Consider the following 27,603-nt stretch of genomic DNA (forward strand, 5'->3'; position numbering starts at 1 on the left):
TCAGAGCTCCCCCTTCAGACACCTGCCTCGCAGTGACCTGTGGCCAGAGTTGCCTGCTTATTCAGGAAAAGCTCATAGAGCTGCTAATATTAGTCTCCAAAGAAGCTGGCAGTTAATAAAAATGAAAGTTTATAAAGGAGAGAGACCTTCAAGGAAGCAGATTTCCTTGAGCAGACTTCCCAGTTCCAGATAAATCTAGAGAAGGTGAGAAAGGGAAGACATGAGACTCTCCAATCGAAGGCAGAGTCCTTTCCTCACTTTGTCATGTTTGTGACTCCAGAGGAAAAGGGGTATTTCCCCCTTAAAACTCACCTCTCCCCATCCCCACTCACCTCCTCCCATTCTCTCATTTCCTATGTTGCCTTCATCAGTTTGGAAAGATTTAAACATCAACTCTCATTGTTTAATTCCATTCTTTATCTCAGAAGCCCTTCATATAACATCCTTGATTGACTCTCCGCCTTCCTCTTCTCCCCTCTCAGAAAGGGTCAAAGCTTTCCGAAAAGGTCACGGTGGAGTTGAAGACACCAGTTTTCCTGTGGGAGGGAAGTGTGGATTTGAGCACTGAGGTGGAAGGGACTGGAAGAAGTCACCCTGCGCCAACCCCAGTGTAATCTGGAGATAACCTCAACTTCCCCAGAGTTTCTCACCATCTGGGGCATTTAGCTTTAGCTGCAACAAGCCTTGGACTTCTCATTCTGACAACACTTTTCTTTTAGAAACAAAATGGGGGAAAAGACAGTAAGGTGGAGACAGAAACTTTGAGTTTGATCCTCTGGAAATGGCACCGTGTCAGGTTGCTTGTTTGTGATCTTGGAGATGTAAACTTTAGAGGTGATTGGATTTCATACCATTTACAATGAATTCCAGTGAGAAACCATCTTCATCTAGAAATCTGTAATCTAAAACAATGATTATAGCATTGTCAAAATTCGAAAGGACCATCAAGGTTTCAAAATCCCAAGTACTTTAAATCCAAGAGAGAACGCAGAAGAGCACAATTGTGAAATGCTTCAGGCACCAATGATGAAAATAATGCAATGGTCATTGAAATTGCTTGATAAAGAATTTATTGGGGGAAGCGGACTTGGCCCAATGGATAGAATTTATTGGGTTAAGTGGAATTGACCCATGTGAAGCTGGCCCAAGCGCAGAGGTTATGCTCACAAGGAGTGTCCCCTGCGTAGGGGAGCCCCACTCACAAGGAGCGTGCATGGTAAGGAGCGCCACCCAGGGCAAAAGAAAGTGCAGTCTGCCCAAGAATGGTGCTGCACAAATGGAGAGGTGACACAAGATGATGCAACAAAAAGAAATAGATTCCCAGTACTGCTGGTAAGGATAGAAGCAGTCACAGAAGAACACACAGCAAATGGACAAAGAGAGCAGAAAAAGTGGAGGTGGGGGGGTGGAAGGGGAGAGAAATTAATTAAAAATAAATCTTTAAAAAAAGAGAATTTATTGCATTCTTAGGGGTGATATGATGTGGCATTAGATGTAAGCGTGTGTATTAGCCAAAGAGGTGCTGATGGAAAATACCAGAAATTGGTTGGGTTTTTTAAAGGATATTTATTTGGGGTAGGAGTTTACAGATACCAGGTCACAAGCATAAATTACTTCCCTCAGAAAGTCTATTTTCACTTGTTGGAGCAAGATGGCTGCCTGTGTCTGTGAGGGTTCAGGCTTTCCGGGTTCCTCTGGGCTCAGCTCCTCTGTTTTCTCTACAAGGTCAGCCGTAGACTATGAGGCTCTCTAGACTTAGCCTCTCTCCACAAGGTCAGCTGTAGACTGTCAGTGAATGGTTCTGTCTCCCTGGGGTTTCTGCTTTGTCTAAGGAGCCGTCTCTGTTCCTGTGTTCTTCTCCTGGCTCTCGTCCTCTCTTCCTGGGGTGGCTTCTCTTTCCCCTGTGTGCTGACTTCCTGGGGCTCCAGCTTAAGACTTCAGCATCAAACTCCAACATCAGCAACCCTCAACTCTGTCCTTTGCCATGCCTTTTATCTGTGACTCCCCACCCACCAAGGGGTGGGGACTCACTGCCCTAAAGATTTGGCCCAATCAAAGCCCTAATCCTAACTTAATCACACCCAGGTACAGACCAGATTATAAACATAATCCCATCTCTATTTTTGGAATCCATAACCATATCACACTGCTGCAGTGAGCTTTGCTCAGAAGTGCGTTATGGTGTATTGGGAGTGAGTTGAATGTTAATGAATCAACGATAAGATTAATAAGGGGCCTTTAAACAGGAACACACTCAAAAGGCTGTGCACTGGCTGAGCACCAGCAGCCTGGCCCAGGGCCTGTCACAGGGAGCAGCTGCCAGGGAGCGGCCGTGGGCCCTGCTCCCACGGGCCCGGGAGTGGAACGGCAGCCGTCACAGGAGTTTGGGGGGAGAGGTCTGTGGAGGGGGGTCTCTAAGCATGACCCAACAGAGGTGTCAGGGGAGGCCGAGGAGGGCGTTCCAGCAAGGGGCACAGCGCCCCAGGACCTGGGCTATCCAAGGCTCCAAGGGGCAGGTGGGCAGCTGAGGCTGAGCTGTGAGTCCTGGAGCACTGGCTGAGGAGTCAGCTGCTCTCCCACCCACGGGGAGGCGGAGGTGGGTTAGTCTAGGAACAGGGAGGTCTGGTCAGAACAGTCATGAGACCCCTCCCAGAACCCCCGAGGGGCGGCTGCAGCTTGAGAACTAAGCTTAGCCCAAAAGCCCACCAGGACGCTGGTCACGAGGTCCCATTTGAAACCCAGGGGCCAAAAGAAGCCCGGATACCTCCAAACAGATAGGCCTCCCCACTGGCCCGGAGAGCTGACAGGTGGGCTAGAAAGGCAGCCAGTCGGGACCGCAGGGAGCTGAGCTCCCTCCTTGGTGTGTGTGGAGGGAAAAGGTCCTCAGAGGCCTGCCCAGGGCCCTGCCCTCCCCCTGCAGCACGCTGCACCCACGTGTGCTGTCTCTCTTCCTGTTCCTTAATAAACTCTTTTTACTGGCCCCATTTAAAAAAAAAAGTTCTGTACTAATGAGCTGATAAAGATGTGATGTGAGCAGAGGCTCACAGGAACGAAGCCCTGTCTGTCCGCCAGGAGCAGTGGCCCAGCATTTGCTAGTTCAGGCTCACGGTCACTGCACAGAACATGACTACCTCTCCTGTATCTGGTCAAATGTACGGCAGGCCACACGGTGGTAAATGCTGAGGACACAAACAAGTCACAGTAAGGAAGATGCAAGTGCCATTTTAAATAGGTGGTGATGAAGTGGGGACCCAGGTCTAGGAATACCTGGGGGAAAAGCATTCAATTACAGGGAACAGCAGTGCCAAGGCCCAGAGGCAGGAGCTGCATGGCTTGTTTGAAGAGTAGCAAAGGAGCTGGTAGCTAGAGCACAGGGAGGGCCAGGGAGCAGAGGAGGGGGTGATTTCAGAGGGGTTTTCGATCTGATAAGACCTTCAAAGCCTTCGTGCTCTCTTCATCTTTGCCTTGAGAGGGTTTTGAGCCGAGGAGCGACCGGCTCTAACTTATGTTTTGAGAGTTCCTTCAGAGGCTCAGCTGAGACTAACCTGCAGGCGGCAAGGACAGAGGGAAGCTGGGAGCTGCGTAGAGGTCCAGGCAGGAGACCCGGGGGAGCTGTGCCGATGCTGAGAGGTGGGCAGATGACACGTTTATCTTGAAGGTGGCATAGAGAGGCTTTGGGGATGGATGTGTGACTCCAAAGTCTTAGGCCTAAGAAATTAGGAAGATGGAGTTGCCATTTACCGAGATGGGGAAAGCGGGAGAGAAGCAGGCTGTGGGGCCAGAGAAGAGGTGGCCTGGAATCATTAGTTCAGTTTCAGATGCCTTAAGGTCAAGGAGCCTATCAGAGACGCAAGTGGAGAGGCAGAGTGGGCGTTAGGGGCGCCAGGCATGCCGCCGGGTGACAGGTGAGGTCTGGAGGTGTAGGTTAAGCTTTGGGGCCTTCATTCTCCTAGTCGTCCCCACTGGTCCCTTGCCCTCACCCTCTGCCTCAGGTATCTCTTGTTGCTGGGTGCAGCCCAGTGGCTTACACAGGGCCCGTTGGCCATCTCAGTTTCTGGCAGCCACAAGTCTGGGCACAGCTCAGCTGGGTCCTTTTCAGGCTCAGGCTGTGGTCAGGGTGTTGGATACAGGCTATGGGTGGGGACTGTTCATATCTTCATAGATCACCTGAGCTGTGTGTGTCCTGAGCTGTGCGTGTGGACAGTGAGAGCTGCAGCCCTGCCCTTGGTCACCATGACAACAGCTCCAGTCCCAGAAAAACAGTTTAGCAATGCAGACTCTATAAACTTTAAATACTCAGGAAGAATGCAAACCAAATGTGCCACAAGCTTACCTAGAATGTACAAAGTCCAGGCTAAGCTTACCTAAAATGTGAGAAATATGTGTTAATTCAGACTTACTGAGCATTGAAAGAAAAGACCATTTAACTCTTCCTCTGTATAAAAGGAACCCGAAAATCTTCTTTGCGGCTCAGATATTGAATGAAAAGCTCTGAGCCCAGTCGACCTTAAATAAATTCCTTTTTCCTTCCCAAAATTATTACTGAGTCCTGGCCTCTTCATATGCAAATAATTAAACCTCTCTCAACAGGTCCACGGACTGTGGTCCCACCTGGGCAAGAAGTTCTGGCCAAACGCGCTCAGGCTGTTGGTAGAATTCCTTCCTTTCCTTACCCTGGTAGGACCTTCCTCTGCTCCCCTGTCTGCCATGACGACTGACCCCTGCCTTTACAAACATGAACCGTGTCCCTGCCTCCCAGCATGGGGGCAGCACCCTTCTCTGTGCTCTCTTCATGGGCCTCCCTAAGGAGGGCTCCCCTGTTCAATCTCCAGGGCCCCCTTGGTACTTTCCAGGGGCTCCTTTAAGTCTAGCCCTTCTGGGTGTGCCCCGAGCCCCAGGCCCGAGCTCTCTCCTCACCCCATGCTCTTCCTTGGGGCCCAGTGCACTTTCAGGGCTGTAAACTGCCTCCAGCCCCGGGTTTCTGTCCCCAGCCGTCCACTCCCTAAACTCCCCGAAATGCCCGCAGGATGATTTCCCATTAGAGGCTTCAGAGACAGTGTCCCCAGAACTAACCTGCAAACCCTGTCCCAGTGAATGAACCACGGAACAGTCCCTTCCAACTCCTCTCACTCTTCTCAGAGCCTCCACATTGGGCTAATAGCCCAGTGCTGCTGCTTGACTTCCCTTAAAGCAGTGCCAATTGGTGGTTAGAAGGGAGACTCTGAAATGGGACTGCCTGGGCTTGAGTTCCAGCTCACCCAGTAACCCTTTGAGTGGCCCTGAATGAGCTCTTTAACCTCTCCAGAATCCAGTTCCAGACAAAATGGGGCAAATAGCCGCCTCCACCTCCTCGTTTTGTGCTGCGTGCTGTGTTAATACAGGTGAGGCCCTAGAGCAGTGTCAACCACATGATAGGTTCAAGGTTAGTATTCCAGTCTGCTCCTCTTCCCATCCCCAAGGCCGGGGCCTGGCTTCATTCCCTGTCATTTCTTGCCTGGAGTGTCACAGTAGTTTTCTACCTGGCCCCTGCCTCCCACCATCTGTCTCATCATCAAGTACCACCGGGGGTACCATGCCAGAGAACACAATCTAAATGCGCATCTGCTCCCCTCTTTCCTGCCCCATTGCTAGTTCCAGTGTGCACGTATTCTCGTGCCAAACTTGCCAGGTTTCCCCTTCACCCATGGGGAAAACCCCAGCTCCGCAGCCAGCACATTCACTGAGGGTTAATATGTGCAGAAGCTGTGCTTGGTTCTCCCCACACACCTTCTGGAGCAGGTGCTGGTCTCCTGCCCTCCTTACAGATGCAGAAGCAGGGACATTGATTCAATTACCTGCTCTGGGTTCCATGCCTAGCGAGTTGTGGAGAACAACTTTTGGAGGTAGAGGAGAGCAGTGAGCAGGGACCCATAAGCCATAGTGCCTGGAACAAACTAGGGACAGCACAGATAAAGCCATTAAGAAACCTTGTGTCCCTCAGGGTTCCTCATGTTGGAAGAGGTGACATCACCACCGTGAGGAATGGATGCTTCCTGCCGGGCTGACTAGATGGAAAAGGCAGATCTCCAGGCACTGGCTGTGCAGGACACTGCACCAGGTCTTGGGAAAGAGGCAGGAGACGACAGAGTTGAGCGCGTGGCCGTGCGAGTGAGCAGACCAGGGGCACAGGAGGCGAGAGGTGGACCCCGAACACTTCTGTCCTGTCCAGGGCTGTGCCCCGCGTGCTGGCTCCACATGTGTCTGCATATGTGAGTCCTGTCAGCTGCTGAGGGACAGATGCCACCCAGTTTGGAGGAGGAGGACAGATGCAGTCCGAAGCTGTGTTTGGGGATCAAGGAGAGGAAACCGAAGAGCCCATTTTCTCTGGCCTCCCTCTCCCTGGAGTCTACCCTTGGGGGTGGAAATGCAACCCGGCAAGGTGGAAGCGAGTGAAGAGGACACCAAGGATGCAGAGAGGGCTGTGAAGCCCTTGTTTCTTGTGGCTCCAGCAAAAGAGCAGTCACCTCTATGTAATTGTTGTTGCAGATTGAAGAACAGCCCACACCTGTGGGCTGAGTGACCCTCTCACTCCCTCAGTCTCAGGCCCAAGCCCCCTGAGGAAAGGTCTTAGTGCCCATCCCTCTTGCTTCCAAGTAGTGTCCTGGTGGGGTGTCCAAGGGAGAATCCCAGAGCATCGAGAGCTCATGCTGCCCCAGCCCGTGAGCACCTGTGCCTTTGCCTTTTCCAGACATTTAGCCCTTCCTTTATTTTCTTCCTAAGCCCTTCCAACCCATTTTCTCTAGGGTTTTTCCATCCTCCTGAATATTTTCTGTATTAAGCTTAAGGGTACAAGTCCATTCAATGGACGTTCAATCTCAAACAGGTTATCTGCTTCTTAGAGGAGATTTGGAGTCTGACCACCTAACTTCCTCTCCACTTCATCATTGGTTCCCCCATGGAAGACTCTAGAAAGGAAGAATAAATAAAATATTGCAGACTGACATTTTAAATAGTTTACTGAGCAGCTACTACCATGTGCCAGACATTGGTCCGGGTGCTTTCCATGCGGCCCCGCATTTACTGGTGCAGCAGCCTAGAAGGAAGGTGTGTTGTTATGCCCATTTACAGTGGAGGAAAGTAATCCCCAAAGCTTTGCTCCAGATCACACAGGCAGGGAGTCTGGCCCCAGAGCCTGCTCTCTTAACCAGTAGGCCACGCTTCCTTCCCTGATCATTCAGTTTGGAACAGAACTACTCCAGTCCTTCGTTCTTACAATCCACAAAGAACACCCAGAAATTTCAGGTAACCTGCTCAAGGTCGCACAGCTGATTAATTCTCACTCCAGGGATGCTGATTCTTCCTTGTCCATCCCTAAATGTGGTGTTCCCAGGGGTTCCTTGGTCTACCTCTCACTCTACATATGCTCCTTGGGCAGACCACATGCAGAGCATGCCCACGTTCCTAGTTCAAGGCTTCTTTCCCAAGCTCCAGGCCCACCTGCCTCTAAATGTGTCCGATGGGGTTGGCTCACAGGCAACTCAGACCAGGCTAGATTCATCACACTCCCCAGCTCTCCAATACACCTTTCTTCTTTCTCTGGTCTCTTTCTTAACAGCACCATTATCTACACAACTGCCCAAGTAATGATTTCATTCATCCAGGACTCCCCCTTTTTTATCCCACTCGAATCAGCAAATTCTGTCAGTTTTTCCTTCTAAAGGACCCTCAAATCCATCTTCTATGCTCCCTGCCATTGCCCTCGTTCAAATAATCCTCCGTGATTTATTACTTCTCTTTTGTTATTGAGTCATTTATGCAATACATAGGTTCTAAATGCCTTTCAAGTGCTAGACTATGGAGAAGGCTAACAGGGTGCAGACACAGAGAATGAATGGGGAAGACTTGTTATGGGAGGGAGGTCAAGGAAGGTGGGATTTAAGTCAAGACAATGGACGGGACGGAATCAGCTTGTAAATACTCAGAGTTTCCCTTGTTCCAGGCAGGGGTTAGGGGCCGATGCAAAGGTCCCAAGGAGGGAAAGATGGAGACTGAGGTACTGGAAGGAGGGCTAGGTGGCTGGAGGGGCAGTGGGAGTGGGAGAAGTGGTCTGAAAGACAAGCCATGGCCCCATCATGGAAGCTCTTCCAGGGCATGGCCATGTCTTTGGATTTATTGTGAGTGTGATGGAAACTATGCAGGACTTTTGGGCTCAGGAGTGATATCATGAGTTTTGGTTTTAAAAGGTAGGACTTTGGCTGCTGCTGTGTTGAGAACAGACTATGCTGAGGCAAGAAGGGAAGTAAGGGAGCCAGTGAGGACGCTACGGCAGGAGTCCAGGCAAGATGTCATGGCGGCTTAGATGGAGACCGTGAAGATCGGCTGCTGGATTTGGGTTATACTTTGAAGGGAGAGTTGAAAAAGACCTGCTGATGGTCTTTCTGAAAGGTCTTTCCAGAGTCTTTGGCCTAAGAACCTGGATGAATGGAATGGAATTTCTAGAGATTAAGAATTCTGCTTTGGACTGGTGTCACATAGGCAATCGAATACATGGATCTGGGAACCTGGAAAACTCTGGAGCTGGACCCTTGGGAGCTATGTATGCAATTAGGGCATTTTAAATCACGGGATGGGGAGGGTTTCCTTAGGGAGAGTGTGCAGAGAGAAAAAAGCAGAGGTTTAAGGTACTGAACTCTCAGGACCCTCCAACATTCAGAGGTTGGGAAAAGGGGCATCCAGCAAAGGAGACTAAGAAAACATGACCAGCAGAAAGAGAAGAACACGGGGAGAGGGTGGCATCCCAGAACCCAATGGAAAAAATGGTATCAAGAAGAGGAGGGACCTGAAGGAGAGTTGACCTTGCCCCTGACCCCTCCTCTGGCATCCCTGCTCATGTGTAGCAGTTTGACATAGTTATGAATTCCAAAAATAGATATTGAGTTATGTTTGTAATCTGATCTGCACCAGGGCATGATTAAGTTATGATTAGAACTTTGATTGGGCCATGTCATTAGGGCACTATGTCCCCACCCCTTGGTGGGTAGGGACTCACAGATAAAAGGCATGGCAAAGGACAGAGTTGAGGGTTTTTGATGTTAGAGTTTTGATGTTGGAGTTTGATGCTTAAGCCTTAAACAGGAGCCCTGGGAAGTCAGCTCACAGAGGAAAGAGAAGCCAGCCCCAGGAAGAGAGGAACCCTGAGCCCAGGAAGAAGCAAGCCCTGGGAAGAGAGGAACCCAGGAAGCCTGAACCCTCACAGCCATCAGCAGCCATCTTGCTCCAACATGTGAAAATGGACTTTGGTGAGGGAAGTAACTCATGCATTATGACCTGGTATCTATAAGCTCCTACCCAAAATAAATACCCTTTATAAAAACCCACCAATTTCTGGTATTTTGCATCTGTACCCCTTTGGCTGACTAATACACCATGACTCCCTAGAAGCAGGCCCAGCTTTGCCTGCTATAAACGTACACATTGCCTGTGTCAAGCACATTTGTTTTGAAAAAAGCATGTACGGAGAGGTGTTCCCATAACTTACATACAAGCCCTGGCATTAGCCACCTTTGTCCCTGAACTATATAGTACCTGTAGAGTGGCAGCCATAGGTGTGGACCTATTGGAGTGAATTTACCAGTCTCATTGTCCATTGTGAGGTAGTTGCAGCCCTCCGTGTAACTAAAACCCCTAATACATGCTTTTGGATAGATTTAAAAAAAGAGTAGGGATGCAAATATGGCTCAAGCGACTGAACTCCCGCCTACAACATGGGAGGTCTGGGGTTCAGTTCCCGGTGCCTCCTAAAAAAACAGTGAGCTGGAGTGATGGGCAGGTGCAGCAAGCTGACACAACAAGAGACACAAGAAGAAAAACATAATGAGTGACACAACAGAGCAGCAAACAGAGACAGCTCAAGCAATTAGGCATCTCCCTCTCACATCAGAGGTCCTGGGTTCAGTTCCTGGTGCCACCTAAAGGAACAAGAAAGACAACAGACACAGCAAATGCAAACAACAAGGGGTTGGGGAGAGAAAAATAAAATAAATCTTTTAACAACAAAAAAGAGAAAACATTTAATTATATCAGGGGTGGCTGTGAGTTTGAATAAGGTGGGAACTGACACTTAACCATTGGATTTGGCAAAATGAGGCTGGGCATTGAACTTTGATGAAAAACAGAAAAGTAGAGTTGAATAATTAGAGACATGGCGATTGTTTGTTGTGGGAAAATAGTAGGAACATGGTTTGAAGTTGAAATGTATCCATAATGCAGGCAAAAAGTGTGGGCTTAGGAACACCGGCCTTGACTAGATGGAACACCGTCTGGTCAGCATGAAAAAATGTTTGTGTGAGGAGGCATTTGAACTTTGTACAACCTGTTCCTTATTACTGTAAATGTTGCACCCATTCCTTATGATTGTGAATAACAAACAGCTGCTTGTTAGTTCCCAAAGAAATACAATATGCCAACTAGGGTTGGCGCTCTCAGTTCCAGAAGCCGGGAGTCCCCTGGTCCCATCTTTATTTCCTCTCTTGTGTCTTTCTCTTTGTCCTTTTTTTCTTTAAATTATGTGTTGCCTTCCCTTTGAGGTAACCAATTGCTGAGCTAGCGCAGCAAGTGTTAGACTGAGTTTACTGCCCTGCAAGGCGGGGAGTCCTGTTGCCACACAGGGGCTGGGCTCCGTGGAATAGGCCTGCCGAAGACCTGCCAGTGGGTTTCAGCTTCAGAGAATGACTCTCACATAGTATATGTAGGCTATTAAAAGAGGAAGATAATCCGTTACAAAGCATTCTCTGGGTCAATGAGATGGAGAATAAAAACTCAATTTGAGGATTTTGGAAAGAAGAACCAGCAAGATTTTCTAGACCTTCTCTGTGAATTCAGCATGACATGCTTCTTTCTTTTCTTCTCCATGACACTGAGCTCCTTGAGGGCTCCTCGAGGGTGGGGACCCTGTTGAACCCCCTGTCAATCCTCACTGTCCAGTCCATAAAAGAACTGTCTCATTGTTTTCACAGAAACAGCCTGTTGTTTTGTTGTAAGGAACAACCCCAAAATCTCCTGAAGGAACATCATAAAAGTTTATGTCTTTGTCTCTTCAGAGTTCAAGGCACATCATTTGGGGAGGGGAGAGCCCCACACAAATCTCCTAGGGCAGCAGATGCAGATGGGGGGGGGGGGCAGCGCGACATTATACTGAGGTCTCCATGAACCAGGCCTGGAAAGGGTTAACTCATCCCTGAGAACTGGTGGAGGCTGGGACATGTCCTCCTGCTGTGTCCCCAGGAGAAGGAACCAGTTTCCCCCCCATGACTCTTCTGCGCTTTGTGCTTCTGGGAAAATCTCTAAAAGATGGGCCTTGCCTATACCAGGCATACTGCACCGTCAGCCACAGCCCACGCCTCCTGCCCTCTGCACGACCCCCAGCAGCCGCAGGGGTGGCCAGAGGCTACCACAGGACTGTCCCCAGCCCTTCATCCACACACATTTATTGAGCACCAGCTATGAGCAAGGACTGGCTGTGCCAGGCAATGAGAGCACAAACACGAACAAACAGTCCTTACCCTCCAGCGGCCTAGTCTAGTGGAGAAGAGAGACACAAACAACTACTAACACCACTGTGGCGAGAGCGGCTTGGACAAAATGCTGTGCCTGATGACAGCACGGAGGGCCTGGCTCCTGGTTGCCCACCCTTTCTCCCAGGGACTCCGCGATTTCAGGAAATAAAGACCATCTCATCCTTGTAACAGTGTCTGAGCTCCCCTGTGCCTCTTCTTATTTCTTTCCAAGTTTACATTAATTTTTTTTATTTTTGAAATAATTTATTATGGAATTGTTCAATCGTATATAAAGGAAGAGATAATAATGAATATACATTGCCAAGCTTGAACACGTCACCACCTGAAATCAATCTTATTTCATCTCTTCCGTACTTCTCGCCATGGGATTTACTTTTTAAAGTAGATTCCAGATATATTTTATTTTTTCAGTATACATCTTTAAAACCTGTGGCTCTGTGAGGCCTGTCTAGGAGGATATTGGGGGAGGTAATTTTTACTCCAGCTGTTTTAAGATGCAAGGAAGAGGACTTCAGGTTTAGGGCCAGCTTTTGGTGGCTTCTTCCCAGCCATCACCATCCCCTAGGCCTCCTTTTGGGGGCCCCTCCTGCTTTCTTCTGCCTCTGTCAATTGGCCCCTGAGGCCATCAGTGCCTGGACATGCTCCCAGCTCCACCTCCAGGGCAGAAGCTGGCCCCTTGAGCCCCTGTAGCCAGGCATGGAGGCTGAGCCACTCTCACCTCCTTCTCTCAGAGCAGCAGACATTTCTTTCCCAGCCCTTCCCAGGTTCAGAGGTACAGGCAGCCGAGAAGGGACAGCTACAACACTACAGAGCTTGTTGGAAGAGTTCCTATGTTGTTATCCCAGCGAGAAACTGGCTAAAAAATAAAGAATCTCAAGGGGAGAAAGCAGAGACAGGAAATACTGATGAAAAAGTCAGGGACACTGACCTCTGATTTCCATGTCCTTTCTCCATAAGGAGAAGAATGGTAGATGCCTACTAGCAGTGGGGGTCTCCAGTATTCCCCAGAGTAAGTCCATTAGGAAGCTCATGTTCAAACATTAGCTTTGTTTTTGACCACAGACAACCCTGGATGATACTAAGTAAAGCACACAAAGAAGAGTCACCTCTCCCAAGTAGCCCCAGATACTGGACTTGACATATAACACAGTGTAGCAATTTGACATGGTTATGGATTCCAAAAGTAGATATTGGATTATGTTTGTCATCTGGTCTGTCCCTGGGCGTGATTAAGGTATGATTAGGGCTTTGATTGGGCCACATCATTAGGGCATTGAGTCCCCACCCACAGATAAAAGGCATGGTGAAGAACAGAGTTGAGTATTGCTGATGTTGGAGTTTGATGCTGAAGTCTTAAGCTGGAGCCCCAGGAAGTCAGCATGCAGAGGAAAGAGAAGCAAGTCCTGGGAAGAGAGGACCTGTGCCAGAAGAAGAACACAGGAATAGAGATGGCTCCTTAAACATGGGAGAAACCCCAGGGAGAGAGACAGAGCCATTCACCTGATAGTCTACAGCTGACCTTGTGGACAGAGGCAAGTCTGCAAAGCCTCATACCCTGCAGCTGACCTTGTGGAGAAAACAGAGGAGCTGAGCCCAGAGGAATCCAGGAAGCCTGAACCCTCGTAGATGTTGACAGCCATCTTGCACCAACACATGGAAATAGACTTTGGTGAAAGAAGTAACGTATGCCTTGTGGCCTGGGAACAGTAAGCTCCTACCCCAAATAAAGAGCCTTTATAAAAACCAACCAATTTCTGGTATTTTGCATCAGCACCCATTTGGCTGACTAAATACACTTACCTAACATACACTTTTCTCTGTAGGGCACAGCACAGCCTTCTCGCACTTAGGAACACTGGACAGCACTTCAGCACTACTCTTGGGGGTCATTTTAAACAGTGAAACTCTCCCACAAAGAGCACAAAAACAGGAAACATGTGGCAATAAATTTACTGTGGAAAGGTCCCTTGTTTATGTCTGAGAGCTGAATCAGGAAGGCAGCGCATCGCCTTGGTCAACCTCCGCTGGGAACGTGCATTTCAGGGGACTCGAGTTCTTCGCCACTTTGCCCATCCATGAATAACTGTGGCAGTGCTGTGGGTATTGATTTGGGGATTACAAATACACTTTAGTAAGCGGGCAAATTTGCAAATATAATGAGGATCAACTGTGTTTGTTCTCCATCTGGCTCCCACCCCTGGGAATGGGGACTTCCTGTTCTGTTGCTTCTGGGCCCCAGTGTCCACAACAGTGACTGGCAGGTGGTTGATGCTCGAAGAGCCTTGTTGGATGAAACAATGAATGAATGGACTGAACAGGGATGCCCGGAGGGAAGCTGGAGAGCGTGGGGTGAGGGAAAAGGGTGAAGGATGACCCTCGGTCAGGAGAAAGGACAGCTTCTTCATGGAATCAAGGGAACAGATGAGAACGGGCAGGTGCTGGTGACAGGGCCGGAAGTTGAGGCCCTCCCCTTCAATTTTCCCTCTGAGGTGGGAGGTTGGGCCGCCATCTGAGATGTGAGAGAAGGATGTGGTGATGAGGATAGTGGATAGCAGTCCCCAGTCACAGCTGTGGTGCTCTCACAGCATGACTCGCTTCCTAAGCTCTGCTCAGGCTTGTAGGCATGATCAAGGGGAGAAAAAGAGAGGTTCAGAGAGGGTAAGGCCCCTGCCCCAGCAGACAGAGTGCAACAAACAGGGGCTAGTCAGGTGTGTTGACCTGGCAGAGGAAATGGGCTTAGAAGCAAGAAACCGCCTGATGTGTCTGGGGCACAGCAGGGGGTGTGGTCAGCCAGAGGGGTGGCACGTGCCAGGCAATGTTCAGAGGGAGCAGAAGTAGGAAGAACTAGAGCACCAGCTGCCTTTAATGCAGATAAAGTCGAGGGAAGCTGTACTTATTTACAAAGAAACGAGGTTAGGCAAAAATTAATTTCCAGAACACACCTTAGACTATATCATCACATCCCTGAGGAAGGTGGGAGCCAGCTTGAGAAATGCTGCATTGAAAGTTAAAAACAGGCAGGTGGATGTGGCTCAAACAATTGGGCTCCTGCCTACCACACGGCCCTGCTGGACAGTGGCTCCAGTTCTGCTCCATTTTCTTGCACAGGGTGGTTGGGAAACCAAGAAACCTGGAGAGTCTCCATAAATAATGTGGTGTGCTAGGGTTGGTGTATTCACAGGGGAGTTGTACCTGTGGACTGTGCATGTGCCAGCTGGGCCATGAGCCATAGCAGACTTGCAACTCCTCTCTGGTTCATTGGACCTACCCAGGTCAGCTAACAAGGAGATGAAGATGGTCAACCCCTACACCAGGGAACCAACAGTCTACAGCTGCAAGCAGGAGAATCCCATCCATCAGGCATTTGCGATCTAAGCTCCCTCTCGATTTAGAGGTGGGGTGGACCTCGCCATCCCAGGGTCCACAGGATGGAGGAAAAAAATATGGATGAGAGTGAACTTACTCACATTCTACTATAGAACTATTGTGACTCTAACAATGAAGAAATTATATCATTGATGTGGAGACAGTGGCCATGGGAGTTGCTGAGGGCAGGAAGAGGGAAAAAGAAGTGTCACATGGAGGCATTTTTGGAACTCGGCATTGTCCAGAATGATATTGCAGGGACAGGTGCAGGACATTATATATCCTGCCATGGCCCACTGAATGGACTGGGGGAGAGTGTGAACTGCAATGTAAACTATGGTCCATGTGGTGCAGCAGTGCTCCAAAATGTACTCATCAAATGCAATGAATGTGCCACAGTAATGAAAGAAATTGTTGATATGGGAGAAGAAGGGGGTGTGGGGAATGGGATCTATGGGAACCCTCTTATATTTTTTAATGTGACATCTTGTGTGACCTATGTATCTTTAAAAAAAGATAATAAAAATAAATAAAACATAAATAATTAAATAAGGAGCCACAATCACCCTGTGGAATACAGGACTGAAAGTGGGGTGCTGAGGAATTGGAAATTGTTCCATATCCTGTGAATTATGAGAAGAACCACCTCGAAGGCAGGAGGACCCCAAGTGGCAGCAATTGGTGCGTGAAGGGTTCTTGGCAGGAAAGAGAACGGGGGGTAGGAATCCATGGCCTGAGCACCAGCCCCACCTCGGCCACTGCACGCAGCCTCCGCCACACACTCTGTGTCTCACCATCTTTGCATCTTTCCTGTAAAATTCAGTTTGGTAATATATCTGTCCTATTCACATTCCCAGATAAATTAAGAAAACTGTCGTACGAGAACTTGAAAATTCATACTGAACTTTTGTGCCTGCGTTTCTTTTGCTTTTTCCTTTGCCAAGCCAGAAAAAGGATCCCCTGGGAAGAGAAGTCCTTTACAAGGGGTTTTCCTCAAAGGAAGCCTCTCCCTCAGAAGCCGGCCACAGTCCCCCACACGGGTGGGGCCTCTGCTTTATTTTTGGCCATTGCACTTACGTTATAACCACCTTTAATTTTCCTGTTTATTATCTGTCTCCCTGCTCTAGAGTGTAAACTCCATGAAGGCAAGGAGGTGTGTCTGCTTTGTCCTCTGCTGAATCCCCAGCACCTAAAAAGAAGGTAGGTGGGTTGTCAGGTAAAATCCACTGCATTTTCGTTTGTGGAGGACTCGCAGTATGCATTTGTGGAATGACTGCATAAGGTTTGCCACTTGCCAGGCAAGGCAGGGCAGAGGGAAGCAGGAGATGGCCCTCACCCATACCGGCCATGAACAGAGCTGCTGCTGCAGGTGCCTGAGGAGACAGAAGGGGACAGACGTGGGCAGGGGGCAGTGGGCCTTGGAGAGCCCGACACAGGCAAAGGTGAGCTGTGAGGGAGGAAGGAGATGCCCAAGCATCTGCAGCAAGATCTTGGAACAGTAGGCAGTCCTGCTGCCAGGATGGCCACCCATTTGCCCAAAACTTTCCCAGTGCTTTTCTCTATTTTCCTCATTAAACAAACCAACAAAACCGAGAAACACCTAGTGTGGTGAATGAGAGCTGTAGGTACCCCAGAAAAACATGTTTCTGACTTAATCCATTCCTGTGGGTGTGAAGGCATCGTAAGAAGGACCTATTGAAGAAGCTACTTCATGTGGGGTGTGTCCCCCCTCATTTAGGGTGGGTCTTAGTCCTATTACTGGAGCCCTTTAGAAGAGAATGAAATTCAGACAAAGGGAGAAAAAGTCACACAAGCTGGAAGCTGGAATCAGCGAGGCGCGGAGGAGAAGGAAGGGACCTGTAGAGGCTGCCGTGGGCTCGCCTGGTGGCAGGGGAGCCAGGGTGGCCACTGGCCAGCCTCAGGATGCTGGCCTTTGGGAAAAGCATGGCCCTGATGATGTCTTGGCCATTTTCCCAGGCTCAAAACTGCAAGCAAATAAATTCCCATGGTTTGAAACAACCCATTTCATGGTATTTGCTTTGAGCAGCCTAGGAAATGAAAACACCCCCAAATGCAACTGGTTATTTTAAGCCTTCATCCCTGGGAGGCCGGGGCCAGCCTCTCCCTGCCCCTGCGGCTCTGGGTTTCCCTTCCAAAGGAAGCGACAGTTTCTCTCAAGCCACCAACCTCTGGCAAGCATCAGCCTGTTGAGAAGCAGGGGTTAATCGCACCCAGCCTTTTTCTGTGTGTGTCGTCAGCACCCAACTGAATAAGCACAGGGACTGCTCCGCCACTGGCTTCCGAAGTCACACATCCCCGAGCAGGAGGCTGCAGATGTGCCTGTCCCAGTGAAGATCAGCAAAGCATTCGAGAACAGTCTCGTTTCACTGTGGAAACACCCCCAGTCTCTCCAGGCTCACCTCCTCGGCCCTACCCCACCTTCGGAAATAGATCTGAAGTTCTCTTCTGATTTGTTAGAAACTGCTGCCACGTAGGAAAAGGAAAACTGCTAGAATCCCTGTGCAGACTCTAGAGGTGCAGGCGGGCGGCTCAGAGACTCGTATCAAATCCAGGACCAGAGGGGGGATCTGGAGCTTGTCCCTTGGGCGAGGTGGGTGTCAGTTTCATCTCCAACTGAAGGGTCAATTTCTCTAGGCCACCTCTGAGCTCCCCGCCTTTTCTGCTTATTTGATTTGACTCACTCCACATGGGTTTGGGGAGATAAAAGGAGCTGGGTTCGGTTGGTAAGCAGAGGCCTGTGTCTCTGAGCATGGGGCAGCGCCCTTGGCCCCAGGTTGCCCTCTGGCCCCGCTGACACCCTCCTCTCTCCACCCCCACTCACCTGGTGGACTCCCCAGGGCCCATTCACGAACACCCACCTGCTCCACTCCTCCCCTCAGCTCAGCTTTGAATCGCCTTAGGATTCAGGTACTGGGCAGGGCGGGGGCCCATTGTCTCCTGCACCAAGAACTCAAGTCCAAGGGGAAGGAGAGTGCTGGGCTGCCCTTGGCAGAGCTCCCCTGGGGACTGCACCTGACCAAGACTTCCCACTCTCTCCTGGGCAGGGCTGAACCCCGAGCTGAACTCCCTTTCCCCTGCACTTACAGCCTAAGATAGACACGACTTCAAGGAAAGCAGCCAAGTCTGACATCCACCCAGACAGACCTGGTCTGGCCTGCCGGCCGCAGCACGTTCCCTGTGGCCCTCACAGCCCCTGGCCTTGGGAGGCCTTTGAGCTCAGCCAGCCTTTGGCAACACTTCATGTGCTTGGGAAAGACTTGGTGATGCAGCCGGGGTCCTGGGAGTGGAGAACAAGCTGGACAAAAGCAACTCTATTAAAATAAGACCAAACGAGCACAACACAGAATACGGCTGCTAACTACTTTTTCTTTCTTTGGTCCTACAGGGATTTCCAGGGAGCTGAGTTCGTGGAGTTTTGGGTCCGCTGCCCCGCCTTACAAAGCATTTGGATCATTCATAGAAAGGAGAAAGTTCTGGCTGGAAGAATCAAGGAAGGCTTTGTGGAGGCGTTGACATTTGAAGAGATGAACAAATGAGTGAGCTAAGCACCGTTTCCACCACAGTCCTGGCAGGAAACAGGCCCAGTCCAGCCAGCTGAGGAGTGTTACATGGAGGGACTGATGTAGGATATGGGCAGGCGGACTGTTTGTCTCTTCATAGATAATCTGACTGAGCTGTGCAGTGCGTTTGGGAGTGAGAATTGCAGCCCTGCCCTTGGTAACCATGACAACAACTCCAGTCCTGGAGAAACAGTTTAGCAATGCAAACTCTATAAACTTTAAATATTCAGGGAAAATCAAACCAAATGTGCTAAAAGCTTACCTAGGATGTGGAAGATACATGCTAATTCAAGCCTATTGAGCACTGAAACAAATAACCATTCAGCCCTTCCTCTGCATAAAAAGAGCTCAAAAATCTCCCTCGGGACTTGGGTTTTGGTATGAGAAGCTCCGATCGCAGTTGTAAATAAATCCTTTTTCCTTCCCAAAATTATTCCTGAGTCCTGACCTTTCAGGACCACTTGCAAAAAGGCATGGGAGGGCTTAAGGAAGCCAGTAAGGAATGATGGCATACAGCAGCAACTATTGCCAGCAGGCCTAGTGGAGCTGGGCATTTTCAAAGTGTATGGGCCAGGTAGCATAGCAGAGGGTCCCACAGGAGCTGGTAAGCTAGGGAAGAAGGGCAGGTATTGCTACCTGCCACCCTGGCGTCCCTGACGTCCCCACGTTGATCTCCCACCATTGCCTCCCCGTGGCAGATCCCCAGCAGAGGCCAGCCTGCAAGGGCTGCTGACATGATCCTCATGCTGGGAGCAGGCTGGAGAAGAGCAGAGAGCAGATGTGGAGGGGGTGCAAAGAAAGACAGCAGGTCAGATATCCCCCTGCAAGGGTCTGCAATCTGGAGACCGAGCTAGAGGTCAGTCAACAACCACACAACTGGGCGGCCTGGAGCAGGAGCTCTGAGAGCCAGAACGAGCACGTGCTGAGTGCCCTGAATCGGCTCCTGCTCCACAGGCTTCCCGTGCAGCCCCGGCTCTAGCTTCACGGCCTTCCAGGAAGCCACCGCTACAATAAAACTGTCTTGTAAGGCGACTTGAGGAGAGCAGGTGGGGCCCCTGGGCTCTAGCTGAGCCCTCTGCCCCTGCATGAGCCCTGCTCCTGCTTGCCCGTGGGTGCCACATCTGGAGAGTCCTGGGGGACGAAGCGCTGTCCAGGCATCTGCGGACTGGACTTGGAGGTTTGGTCTTTGCATTCACAAGGAGACTTCCTAGCCAAGGGTTCATTCCACACACAGAGATGGGAGCAGGGGCCTAGCGCAGGGCAGGGGCCCCCAGTTACCAGGAAAGTCATGGGCTGAAATGGACCCGAGACGCAGGGTCTGAGAGGAGGGGGTACTGGGGGGCGCAGCGCTGCAGTCTAGCCTCTGGGTGGGACTTGGACCTGTGGGCAGCGCTCCTTCAGCTCCACCACTGGCCTCCTTGCAACCTGTGTAAGGGTAAGGCCACATTGGCGAAATAGGAATAGAACTACACTGGGAGGTGGGAATTGCAGGTGACTTCAGAGAGATAAATGACTTAAGGCAGCCTCCAAGGAGAGTGCCAGTAATTTGTCTCCACCTAAATTCTGTCTGGAAAGCACCAGGAATTTCTGAGCCCAGGATCAGCAAATGGGACGTCCCTCAGTGAGTCTGTTTTCTGGAAAACCTCTGCAGAGTCTGCGGAATGTGGGGAAATGGATCTGCTGGATGCAGCAAATAGATCCCACCCACCGGTCAGAGCGAGACGTCACTCCTGACTTCGATTCAGGTTGTCTGGTTTGTCTTTTCATCTGTCTTAATTGTTTGTCTTTTTGTATTTCTCTTCTGTATAATTTGTGAAAAATTATGAGTCAATTGTTAACTGTATGTTTCTGCTAATGTGTTGTAATTGTTTTGTGTTCGCCTGTTCAATGTCACTGTATATTTTGATACCTCCAGATGGTGATATAAATTAATAAATACAAATTTTTTAGAAAAGAGCTCTATTCAAATGGCCAAATATAAAATAAGTGCTTATATTAATACATAAGTTTGAATGTTAATGGGATTTCTACACTAACAAAAAATTGTAAGTCTTAACAAAATTACTATGTCTTTTCATTAAAAAATAGTTCTCGTCTAAATTGAAATGAATATTTTTCTTCACAGGATAAAATGAAGGATGTAAAACTTAAATGAATATAAAAGAAAGTTAAAAGTTTGTGGGAATGCTGACTGAGATTTAATGAGTTTTTTCTGGAAAGATGTGTTTTGTCCTAAAATAGAATAGCTGATTTTCATGAACTCTTAGAACTCAGATGCATGTGGCAAGTTGTAAAAGGTATTGTGGTAACTCTAAGTAAGGGAATGTGTTCTGCAAAGATAAAATTTATCTTAAAATTATAAATAATCATAAAAAGCTTAACAAAGCATTGTTTAAATTAAGGTATTTAAATGGCTAATTCCTAAAAGTCTTTATTAAACAAAACCAGAATTGAAAATGCTACTAATAAAAGGTAATTTTATAACAGGAGAACTTGTTGGTGGCCAGCTTCCCCTGCCAACTAGATTCTGAAAAACTGTTTCTGCTATTACATGCTACTAAGTATTTAAAGTGAAATAAAGGCCGGACGATGTATGTCCTCCCATGGCCCACTGGATGGAACGTGGGAGAGTGTGGGCTATGGTGTGGACCATTGGCCATGGGGTGTAGAGATGCCCAGAGATGTACTCACCAGATGCAATGGATGTGTCATGATGATGGGGGAGAGTGTTACTGTGGGGGGAGTGGTGGGGTGGGGGCGGTGGGGGTGAATGGGGACCTCATATTTTTTGAATGTAATATTTTTTTTAAATGAATAAATAAAATAAAATTTAAAAAGTAAAGAGAAAAAATATTCATTGTTTTAACAAGCTTGTTTAGTATTGATGGCAATTATATGTTGTAAAAAGTTTGCCTGGTAACTTAGTATGTGGGATATATGGAATGTATTTTTATTGTTAAGAAAACAGGAGATGATTTTGTCCTAAGATAAAATGATTGATTATTAGAAAGAGTAGAGTGTGGGACAAAACCTGAATGAATCCTGAAAGTGTAGAAGGTTTGTGGAAGAAAAATTCTTATGATTAAAATTGAGTAAGATTTGATGGGTCTGTCTATAAAGTTTTAAAGGTTTAGTATCAAATAGTGTACTGATGCAAAGTTAAAACTGTTGTTCTTTCTCAAAGTATCTCAAGCCATTAGTCTTTTCTAGTTAAAGTTTCCTGAATAATCAATACACAAAGAAAGTCTGTTTTATCAAAATAGCTTCTTGTGCTTTTAACCTCATCATTTCCTCAGTGTTTGAAGAAGAAAGGGTCTTATCTCTTTTAAGAGAACATAATGTTCTAAAAATCAAATCCAAAAAAGTAACTTTTTGTTTCAAACTAAGTGCCAGAAATTTGTTCCTTTATCTTAAAGGAAAAATTAAAGTAATAGTTAAGTTCACTTAATATGTTATAAGGCGAATGAAAGGTATTTGAAAGTGTTATAAAATTAACAGGTTTAAAAAATTAAATATGCAGTTATAATGTGAATAAATATTCTTGGAAACCAAATTAAACTGAACAAGATGAAAAGAGTCTTATAAAAATCTAATTATAAAAACTATTAAAAAAGAGCCTCCTCTCTGCAAGAGTTTTAAGGGCAAGACTAAGTGTCACATACTAAACCTATTTTTAAGCTAAAAAACTAAAAATCAATTTGCCCTGTAATTTCCCAGTTTAAACCTTTTAACAGCCATAAAATAAAAGTAATTAATAGTTCTGTTAACGTATTTCAGTAAATGAATGTTAGAGATTTAGACCGGAAGGGTATCAGGAATGTAAGAAAGAAAAAAGGGTGGTGGGGGGAGGGACAAACAAAAAAACTAACAAACTGAAATCAAAGAGTCTGAGAGTAATGACTCCTCAAACAACTTTATTTTCTACATGTGGCATTATATATACTCAAAGTATAAAGATAACAAGCAGTGTACCTACACATTAACAACCCTCATAAATTAAAAAACTTATCTCAAAGGACAAAGATTCAGTATTTCTTTCAAACTATACAGTGTGTTTACTCATATTTCTCCCCGCCCAGGACAGCTCTATCCTGTTAACTTGAAAGGCTTAATTGCTGCATTCCTATGTTAAAAGCGTAGCCATAAAAACAGCATGTCTCCCTTTGTGAGACCACCATGCCTCAGTTTCTAACAAGTAAAAAAGTCCATAAAAACTGTGGAAAATCTGAAATTTTGATTAAACAAATTAAGTAATTGTATAATGTGTTTTAAAACCTGGTAGTCTGTATGCTTTTGAAAATTATTCATTTTTATAACTTAAACAAAAAAGATGTTTTATCTTCCTGTAAAGAAAAAAACATTCCTTGCATAAACTATAGTAATTTCGATTTTGTTTAGCTTGAGTGTAATCTCCCTCAGGTTATGAAGTGCCGATTAAATAAATTGACATTGTATGTGCAGGGTCTTTTGAGTAATAGAAATTATAAGTTTACATTGATAAAGTTAAGCTAAAGAAAAAAGATTGACAATGTGCTCTCTTTAATAAATAAAGTAAATTTCTTTGGTTAGTAACTGTAATTTTATAAGTTTATTAAAACCTAAAGTAACTGGTCTGTGTGGTTATACTCAATTATAAAAAGATTGTAGAGCATCTTCTGGGCTAAAAACGTTTAAATAGTTCTAGTTCTAAAAGTCATGGTTAACTAAAAAGTTGAATCAATATTAGTTGCAAAAAATAACTTTGTGGTAATAAAACCTGTCTGAAGGCCACCGCAAGGTGCATATTTAATTAAATAATAATAAAAAATTATCTTGATTCTGCTGGGAAACTTCTGTTTTCATTTTAACAATGAAAAATTTTTTTCCCTCTATTACTAAAGTAAAATACCTTCTATTATCTTCATGGTAACATTGTATACGTAAACAGTCATTTGATATATGATATGTGGCATTAAATTGTTTAAAATATATATAAAATCAAAGAATAAACTTTAACATTGTCAAACTGTTTTATGCATTCCACCAGACCTTGAATACATTAGAAGGTGCCTCTCCATGTGAGCTATTGGCTAGGCTGGTCACTGACCCCTCAATTAAAAAGATTTGCTATATCAGCCTCTGGTTTGCTCCTGAAGTCGATGGAAACTATGTTGCAGGTTCAAGCTCCTGCAGCAACCAATGATGACTCGGTACAGCCAAGTGTACAATGGATATTGCCTCCAGACTGGCACTGTTCCATAGTGCCAGAGAGCACTATGCACCAGGCTAGTAGAATACTGGAAAATCTCTCTAAGATTAAGGATGCTGCAACTTGAACACTGCGTGAAAAACATGCTAAGTGCAGCCATGATACCAGGATACTGTAAGTAAAACTTAAACATAATTGGCATTATAGCCTGCTCTCATGGAGAGAAAACATGTAAAGTATTACAAACCTGAAACTTAAAACTATTAATTGCAACTCTAAATCCTTTGCATTAAGTAATACATTAATTAATATTAAGTGCTGTACTCTTACCCTGTACTAAATATATGCCTAATAATTATAATGTTATCTTTTCTATTTTGGATCAAGTGAAGAAGTATATTAAACATGTTAAAATTTGTAGTAAATTCATTTTCTAAACAGAATAAGGTGGCAGTCTCAGCCAAGCACAATCAACTTACTATATTCTACTGTACTCTACTGTGTAACAAAAATGAAGTTTCCTTGCTGATAATGAGTCACCTATTGAACAAGTCAAAGTGACTAAAAATTGTACAATTAAAACCAAAATGTAAAAACCTTTATTCTGTAGTTCTGATCACTCCCACAGCTAAAAACTAAGAAAATTTCCTACTTGGTATACTAATCCTGAATGAAACCAATTGCCCAAAGGGTGCCAGTTCACCAGGAATATCTGACAGAGCACATGAGTGCCAGTCATTAAACAGCTTGAAATGTGTCTTCAAACAAAGCTAAGTATCTACTGCAATTTGCTCTGAAAATAAATAAATTTAAATATATATATATACTGTTCCCACCAGCTTTTAAAAAGTGTGCCATCTATAAGCACCTAACCTTGTCTACCTCTGTAATCCAATGTCCTCATTTAAAAATGAGTATTCTAAGTTTTTCATGAAGTTTGTTTCCTCCAGGAACTTGGTTTGCCTGCGTCTGGGGTCTAACCCCTTGTATTCTCCCTGGCTCCAGCAATCTCTGTGTCCTAATGACTATAATCCCCCAGGTTTATAACTACCCGGGGCTTAAGGGCAGGGAGCTCTTCGACTTGTTAAAAGTACCAGAACCAGGTCACCGAATATAAAAAAGCCCCTGTTTATCCTCCTTGTACTGCTTACCTGCGGCCAATATATATAATCAGTAATTTAAAAAATTAGTACCAAAAACTCCAAACTGTTAAACTTATAATTTTCAATGCCCCCTATCAGTTAGTGCCTACCCATGAAGAAATTCTAAAATTTGAATTACCGTAAAGGAAAGGGAGAAATGAAAGGGTAAGGCCACTTTGGGAAAATAGGAATAGAACTACATTGGGAGGTGGGAATTGCAGGCGCCTTCAGATAGACAAATGACTTGAGGCAGCCTCCAAGGAGAGTGCCAGTAAATAACTCAGGACTACCCACAAGAAAAGTGACAATAAAGAACATGGGGCTATTAGGAAAAAAAATAGGTACGCTATCTTTAGCTAACCGCAGTGTTGCGCTTCTGTGCCTGCTTGCTTGCTCGTAAACCTCCTTCCCTCCTAAAAGGCTAGAAAAACACCTCTTCCCTGAGACTCAGGGCTGCCCTCTCCTCTGCGTAGGATGAGACAGTCGCCACGCAGCTAATAAAGCTCTCAATTGGAACTTTATTCAACGTCTGAGTCTGGTCAATATCGCTAATCTACAACAGGTTGGAAGGATTGGGTACCCTGGGCAAACATTCCGACACTCCTGCATTTCCTGTGGGTGTGAGCCGGTTCTAAGTAGGACCTTGAGCAGAAGTCATTTTTAGTTAAAGTGTGGCGACTGAATCAGCAGGGGTCTTTATCCTATTACCGGGGGACCTTACAGAGATGCCACAGGGAGAAAGCCAAGTGGAGCAGAAAGCCTGGAAGTGGAGGGAAGGTGGAAGAGAGGACACTGCCAGGTGCATTGCATGTGGCGGAAGCCAAGGACCCACCCGTCACCACGGTCACCAAAACAAAGCTTCGATTTTGGACATCTAGCCTCCAAGCCATGGATCATTTAAGCCAACCCACTGTAGGGTATTGTTTTACCAGCTGCAGACGAGACAGTGGGTGACGGCAGGGACATAAGCAACCCACTTTGCAAAGCCAGAGGACTCTTGCTCCAGTTGCTCAGGCTTGGGTGTGGGGCCCGTAGCCCTACTGGAAAGGCTGGAGAGGGGGTGGCTGGAGACCAATGGGAGCAGCAGCTGCAGCTTTCATGCATTCCTTACCTTGTCATTCACTCAGAAGCTGTTTAGTGAGAGATGATTTTGCCAATGAAGAGGCAACCCCCTTTCCCTCTGCGGCTGGCATTCTAGGAGGGAAGGGGGGGTAGATGTTCTGACTGGTCAAGCTCCGCACACCCCACGCACAGCCTGCAGACCACATGCCACCATTGTGTAGATGTCCTCAAGAATTACCTTCCCGAGGCACAGATCTAAATGTTGTCATCAGGTACCAAGTGGTTCCCTTCTGAGTCCATTTAAAACTTTACAGTTAAATGCTCCAATGGCTCTGCAGTTGCCTGATGCCCCCTACTGCACTCTGGGGCCAGGACTCGGCTTCCCAAGCCACTCTCTTCCCCTGAATCACTCCCTCCACTCTGACTCTTGAAATCCTGGCCAGCCTATATGTCCACCTTCTCCAAGAAGTCCTCCTGGATGCTCCCAGACTGGAGTGTTCTCCACCTGTGCTGACTACCAAGGGTTTTGCTTCTGCCCTGGATTCTTGTTCTCTGGCTCCCAGTCATTTCACCCTGGTAAGGGTACTAATTTTTTAAATTACTGATTATATATGAGCCACAGGTAAGCACTACAGGTGAGCTTGTGTGCTCTGAGCAGAGGCCCACTGCCCACCAGGTGGCCCGGGAGGAACCAGGCCCAGCTGGGATGAGCCACGCTGGACAGAGGCCACTGACCCAGCCAGAGTCTCCATCTTGGCAAGAATACGTGCAGAGGAGGGTCACCTCTGCATGGCTCTTCATGGCCCCGGGGTACCTGCCAGTCCTGGAAGAACCAGAGTGGCCACTGACCCCTGGTTTCCTTGCAATAAGCTGCCATCACGGGAGGCAGGCTGACTGTGCCTCTTCCCTCGAGTCCCCTCGAGCCACGGGTCTTCCCAGCCAAGGCTACAGACATGGAGCAGCAGAGTGGCCATTCCTGCCTCCCTGTCCCAATTCCCGACTCGCGGAATCAACAAGCACAGGAGAATGGTCCTTCTAAGCTGCTAAGGGGTAGGGCCACAGCAAGCCTAACAGGAGCACGCACCCTATCTCATGAGAACAAATTTCACAGAACACGTGGCAGGGAAACTGGACCCCCAAAGGCACTGGAACCAAAGCTGGGAAAGTGACCCAAACGCCCTCTCCCTCTCAAACCCTTGCCTCTCTCTGCACATCTGAGACCACCTTCCCGTGCCTCTCTGGACCACACTGTGGGTGGAAGGAGCCTTCTCCCAGCTTCCATGCACTCAGGTGACACCTCTCAGAAAAGCTCAGTGGAAATCCCCTAGGCTGGATTCCACCCCAGACCAGCCTTTGTGGCGGGGCACGGGCCTGTGGTGTGGACATGGACCTGGGCAACAAAAAGTCACCACTGCTAGGTGGATGGGGTGGGGAGGGCAGAGGGGACTGAAGAGGCCTCTTTTGCATTCCCAGAGGTGGAGCCCCATGAACAGATGAAGCTGATGCTCTGTGCCAGGTTCCCTTGACCCACCTCAGGCCACCTGCAGCTGAGAAAGTCAGTTTCCATCAAGGTGACAACCCCAGACCTGGGGCGCCTGCCTCTTCTCCTCTGCCTGAGAGCTTTCTCCAGCACCACTGAGGCCTGCTTCTTTGCACCCACGCTGGAAGTGCACCCCTTCAGCCGACGGGAGAGGGGAGCTATCGATAAA

At 47.4% G+C, this 27,603-nt stretch overlaps 1 long non-coding RNA gene across 1 annotated transcript; it reads right to left on the reverse strand.

Annotated features, from left to right (window-relative positions):
* Nucleotides 1-13,489: 13,489 nt before the first annotated feature.
* On the reverse strand, nucleotides 13,490-27,584 carry LOC101413814 (uncharacterized). The gene is made up of 3 exons (XR_001118968.2): nucleotides 27,426-27,584; nucleotides 25,944-26,026; nucleotides 13,490-13,649 (listed from the first exon to the last, which is right to left on the reverse strand). It is a non-coding gene; the product is annotated as an uncharacterized lncRNA (long non-coding RNA).
* Between the last annotated feature and the right edge of the window lie 19 nt (nucleotides 27,585-27,603).

This window comes from Dasypus novemcinctus, chromosome 22 (assembly GCF_030445035.2).
Source record: "Dasypus novemcinctus isolate mDasNov1 chromosome 22, mDasNov1.1.hap2, whole genome shotgun sequence".
NCBI classification, from domain to species: Eukaryota; Metazoa; Chordata; class Mammalia; order Cingulata; family Dasypodidae; genus Dasypus; species Dasypus novemcinctus.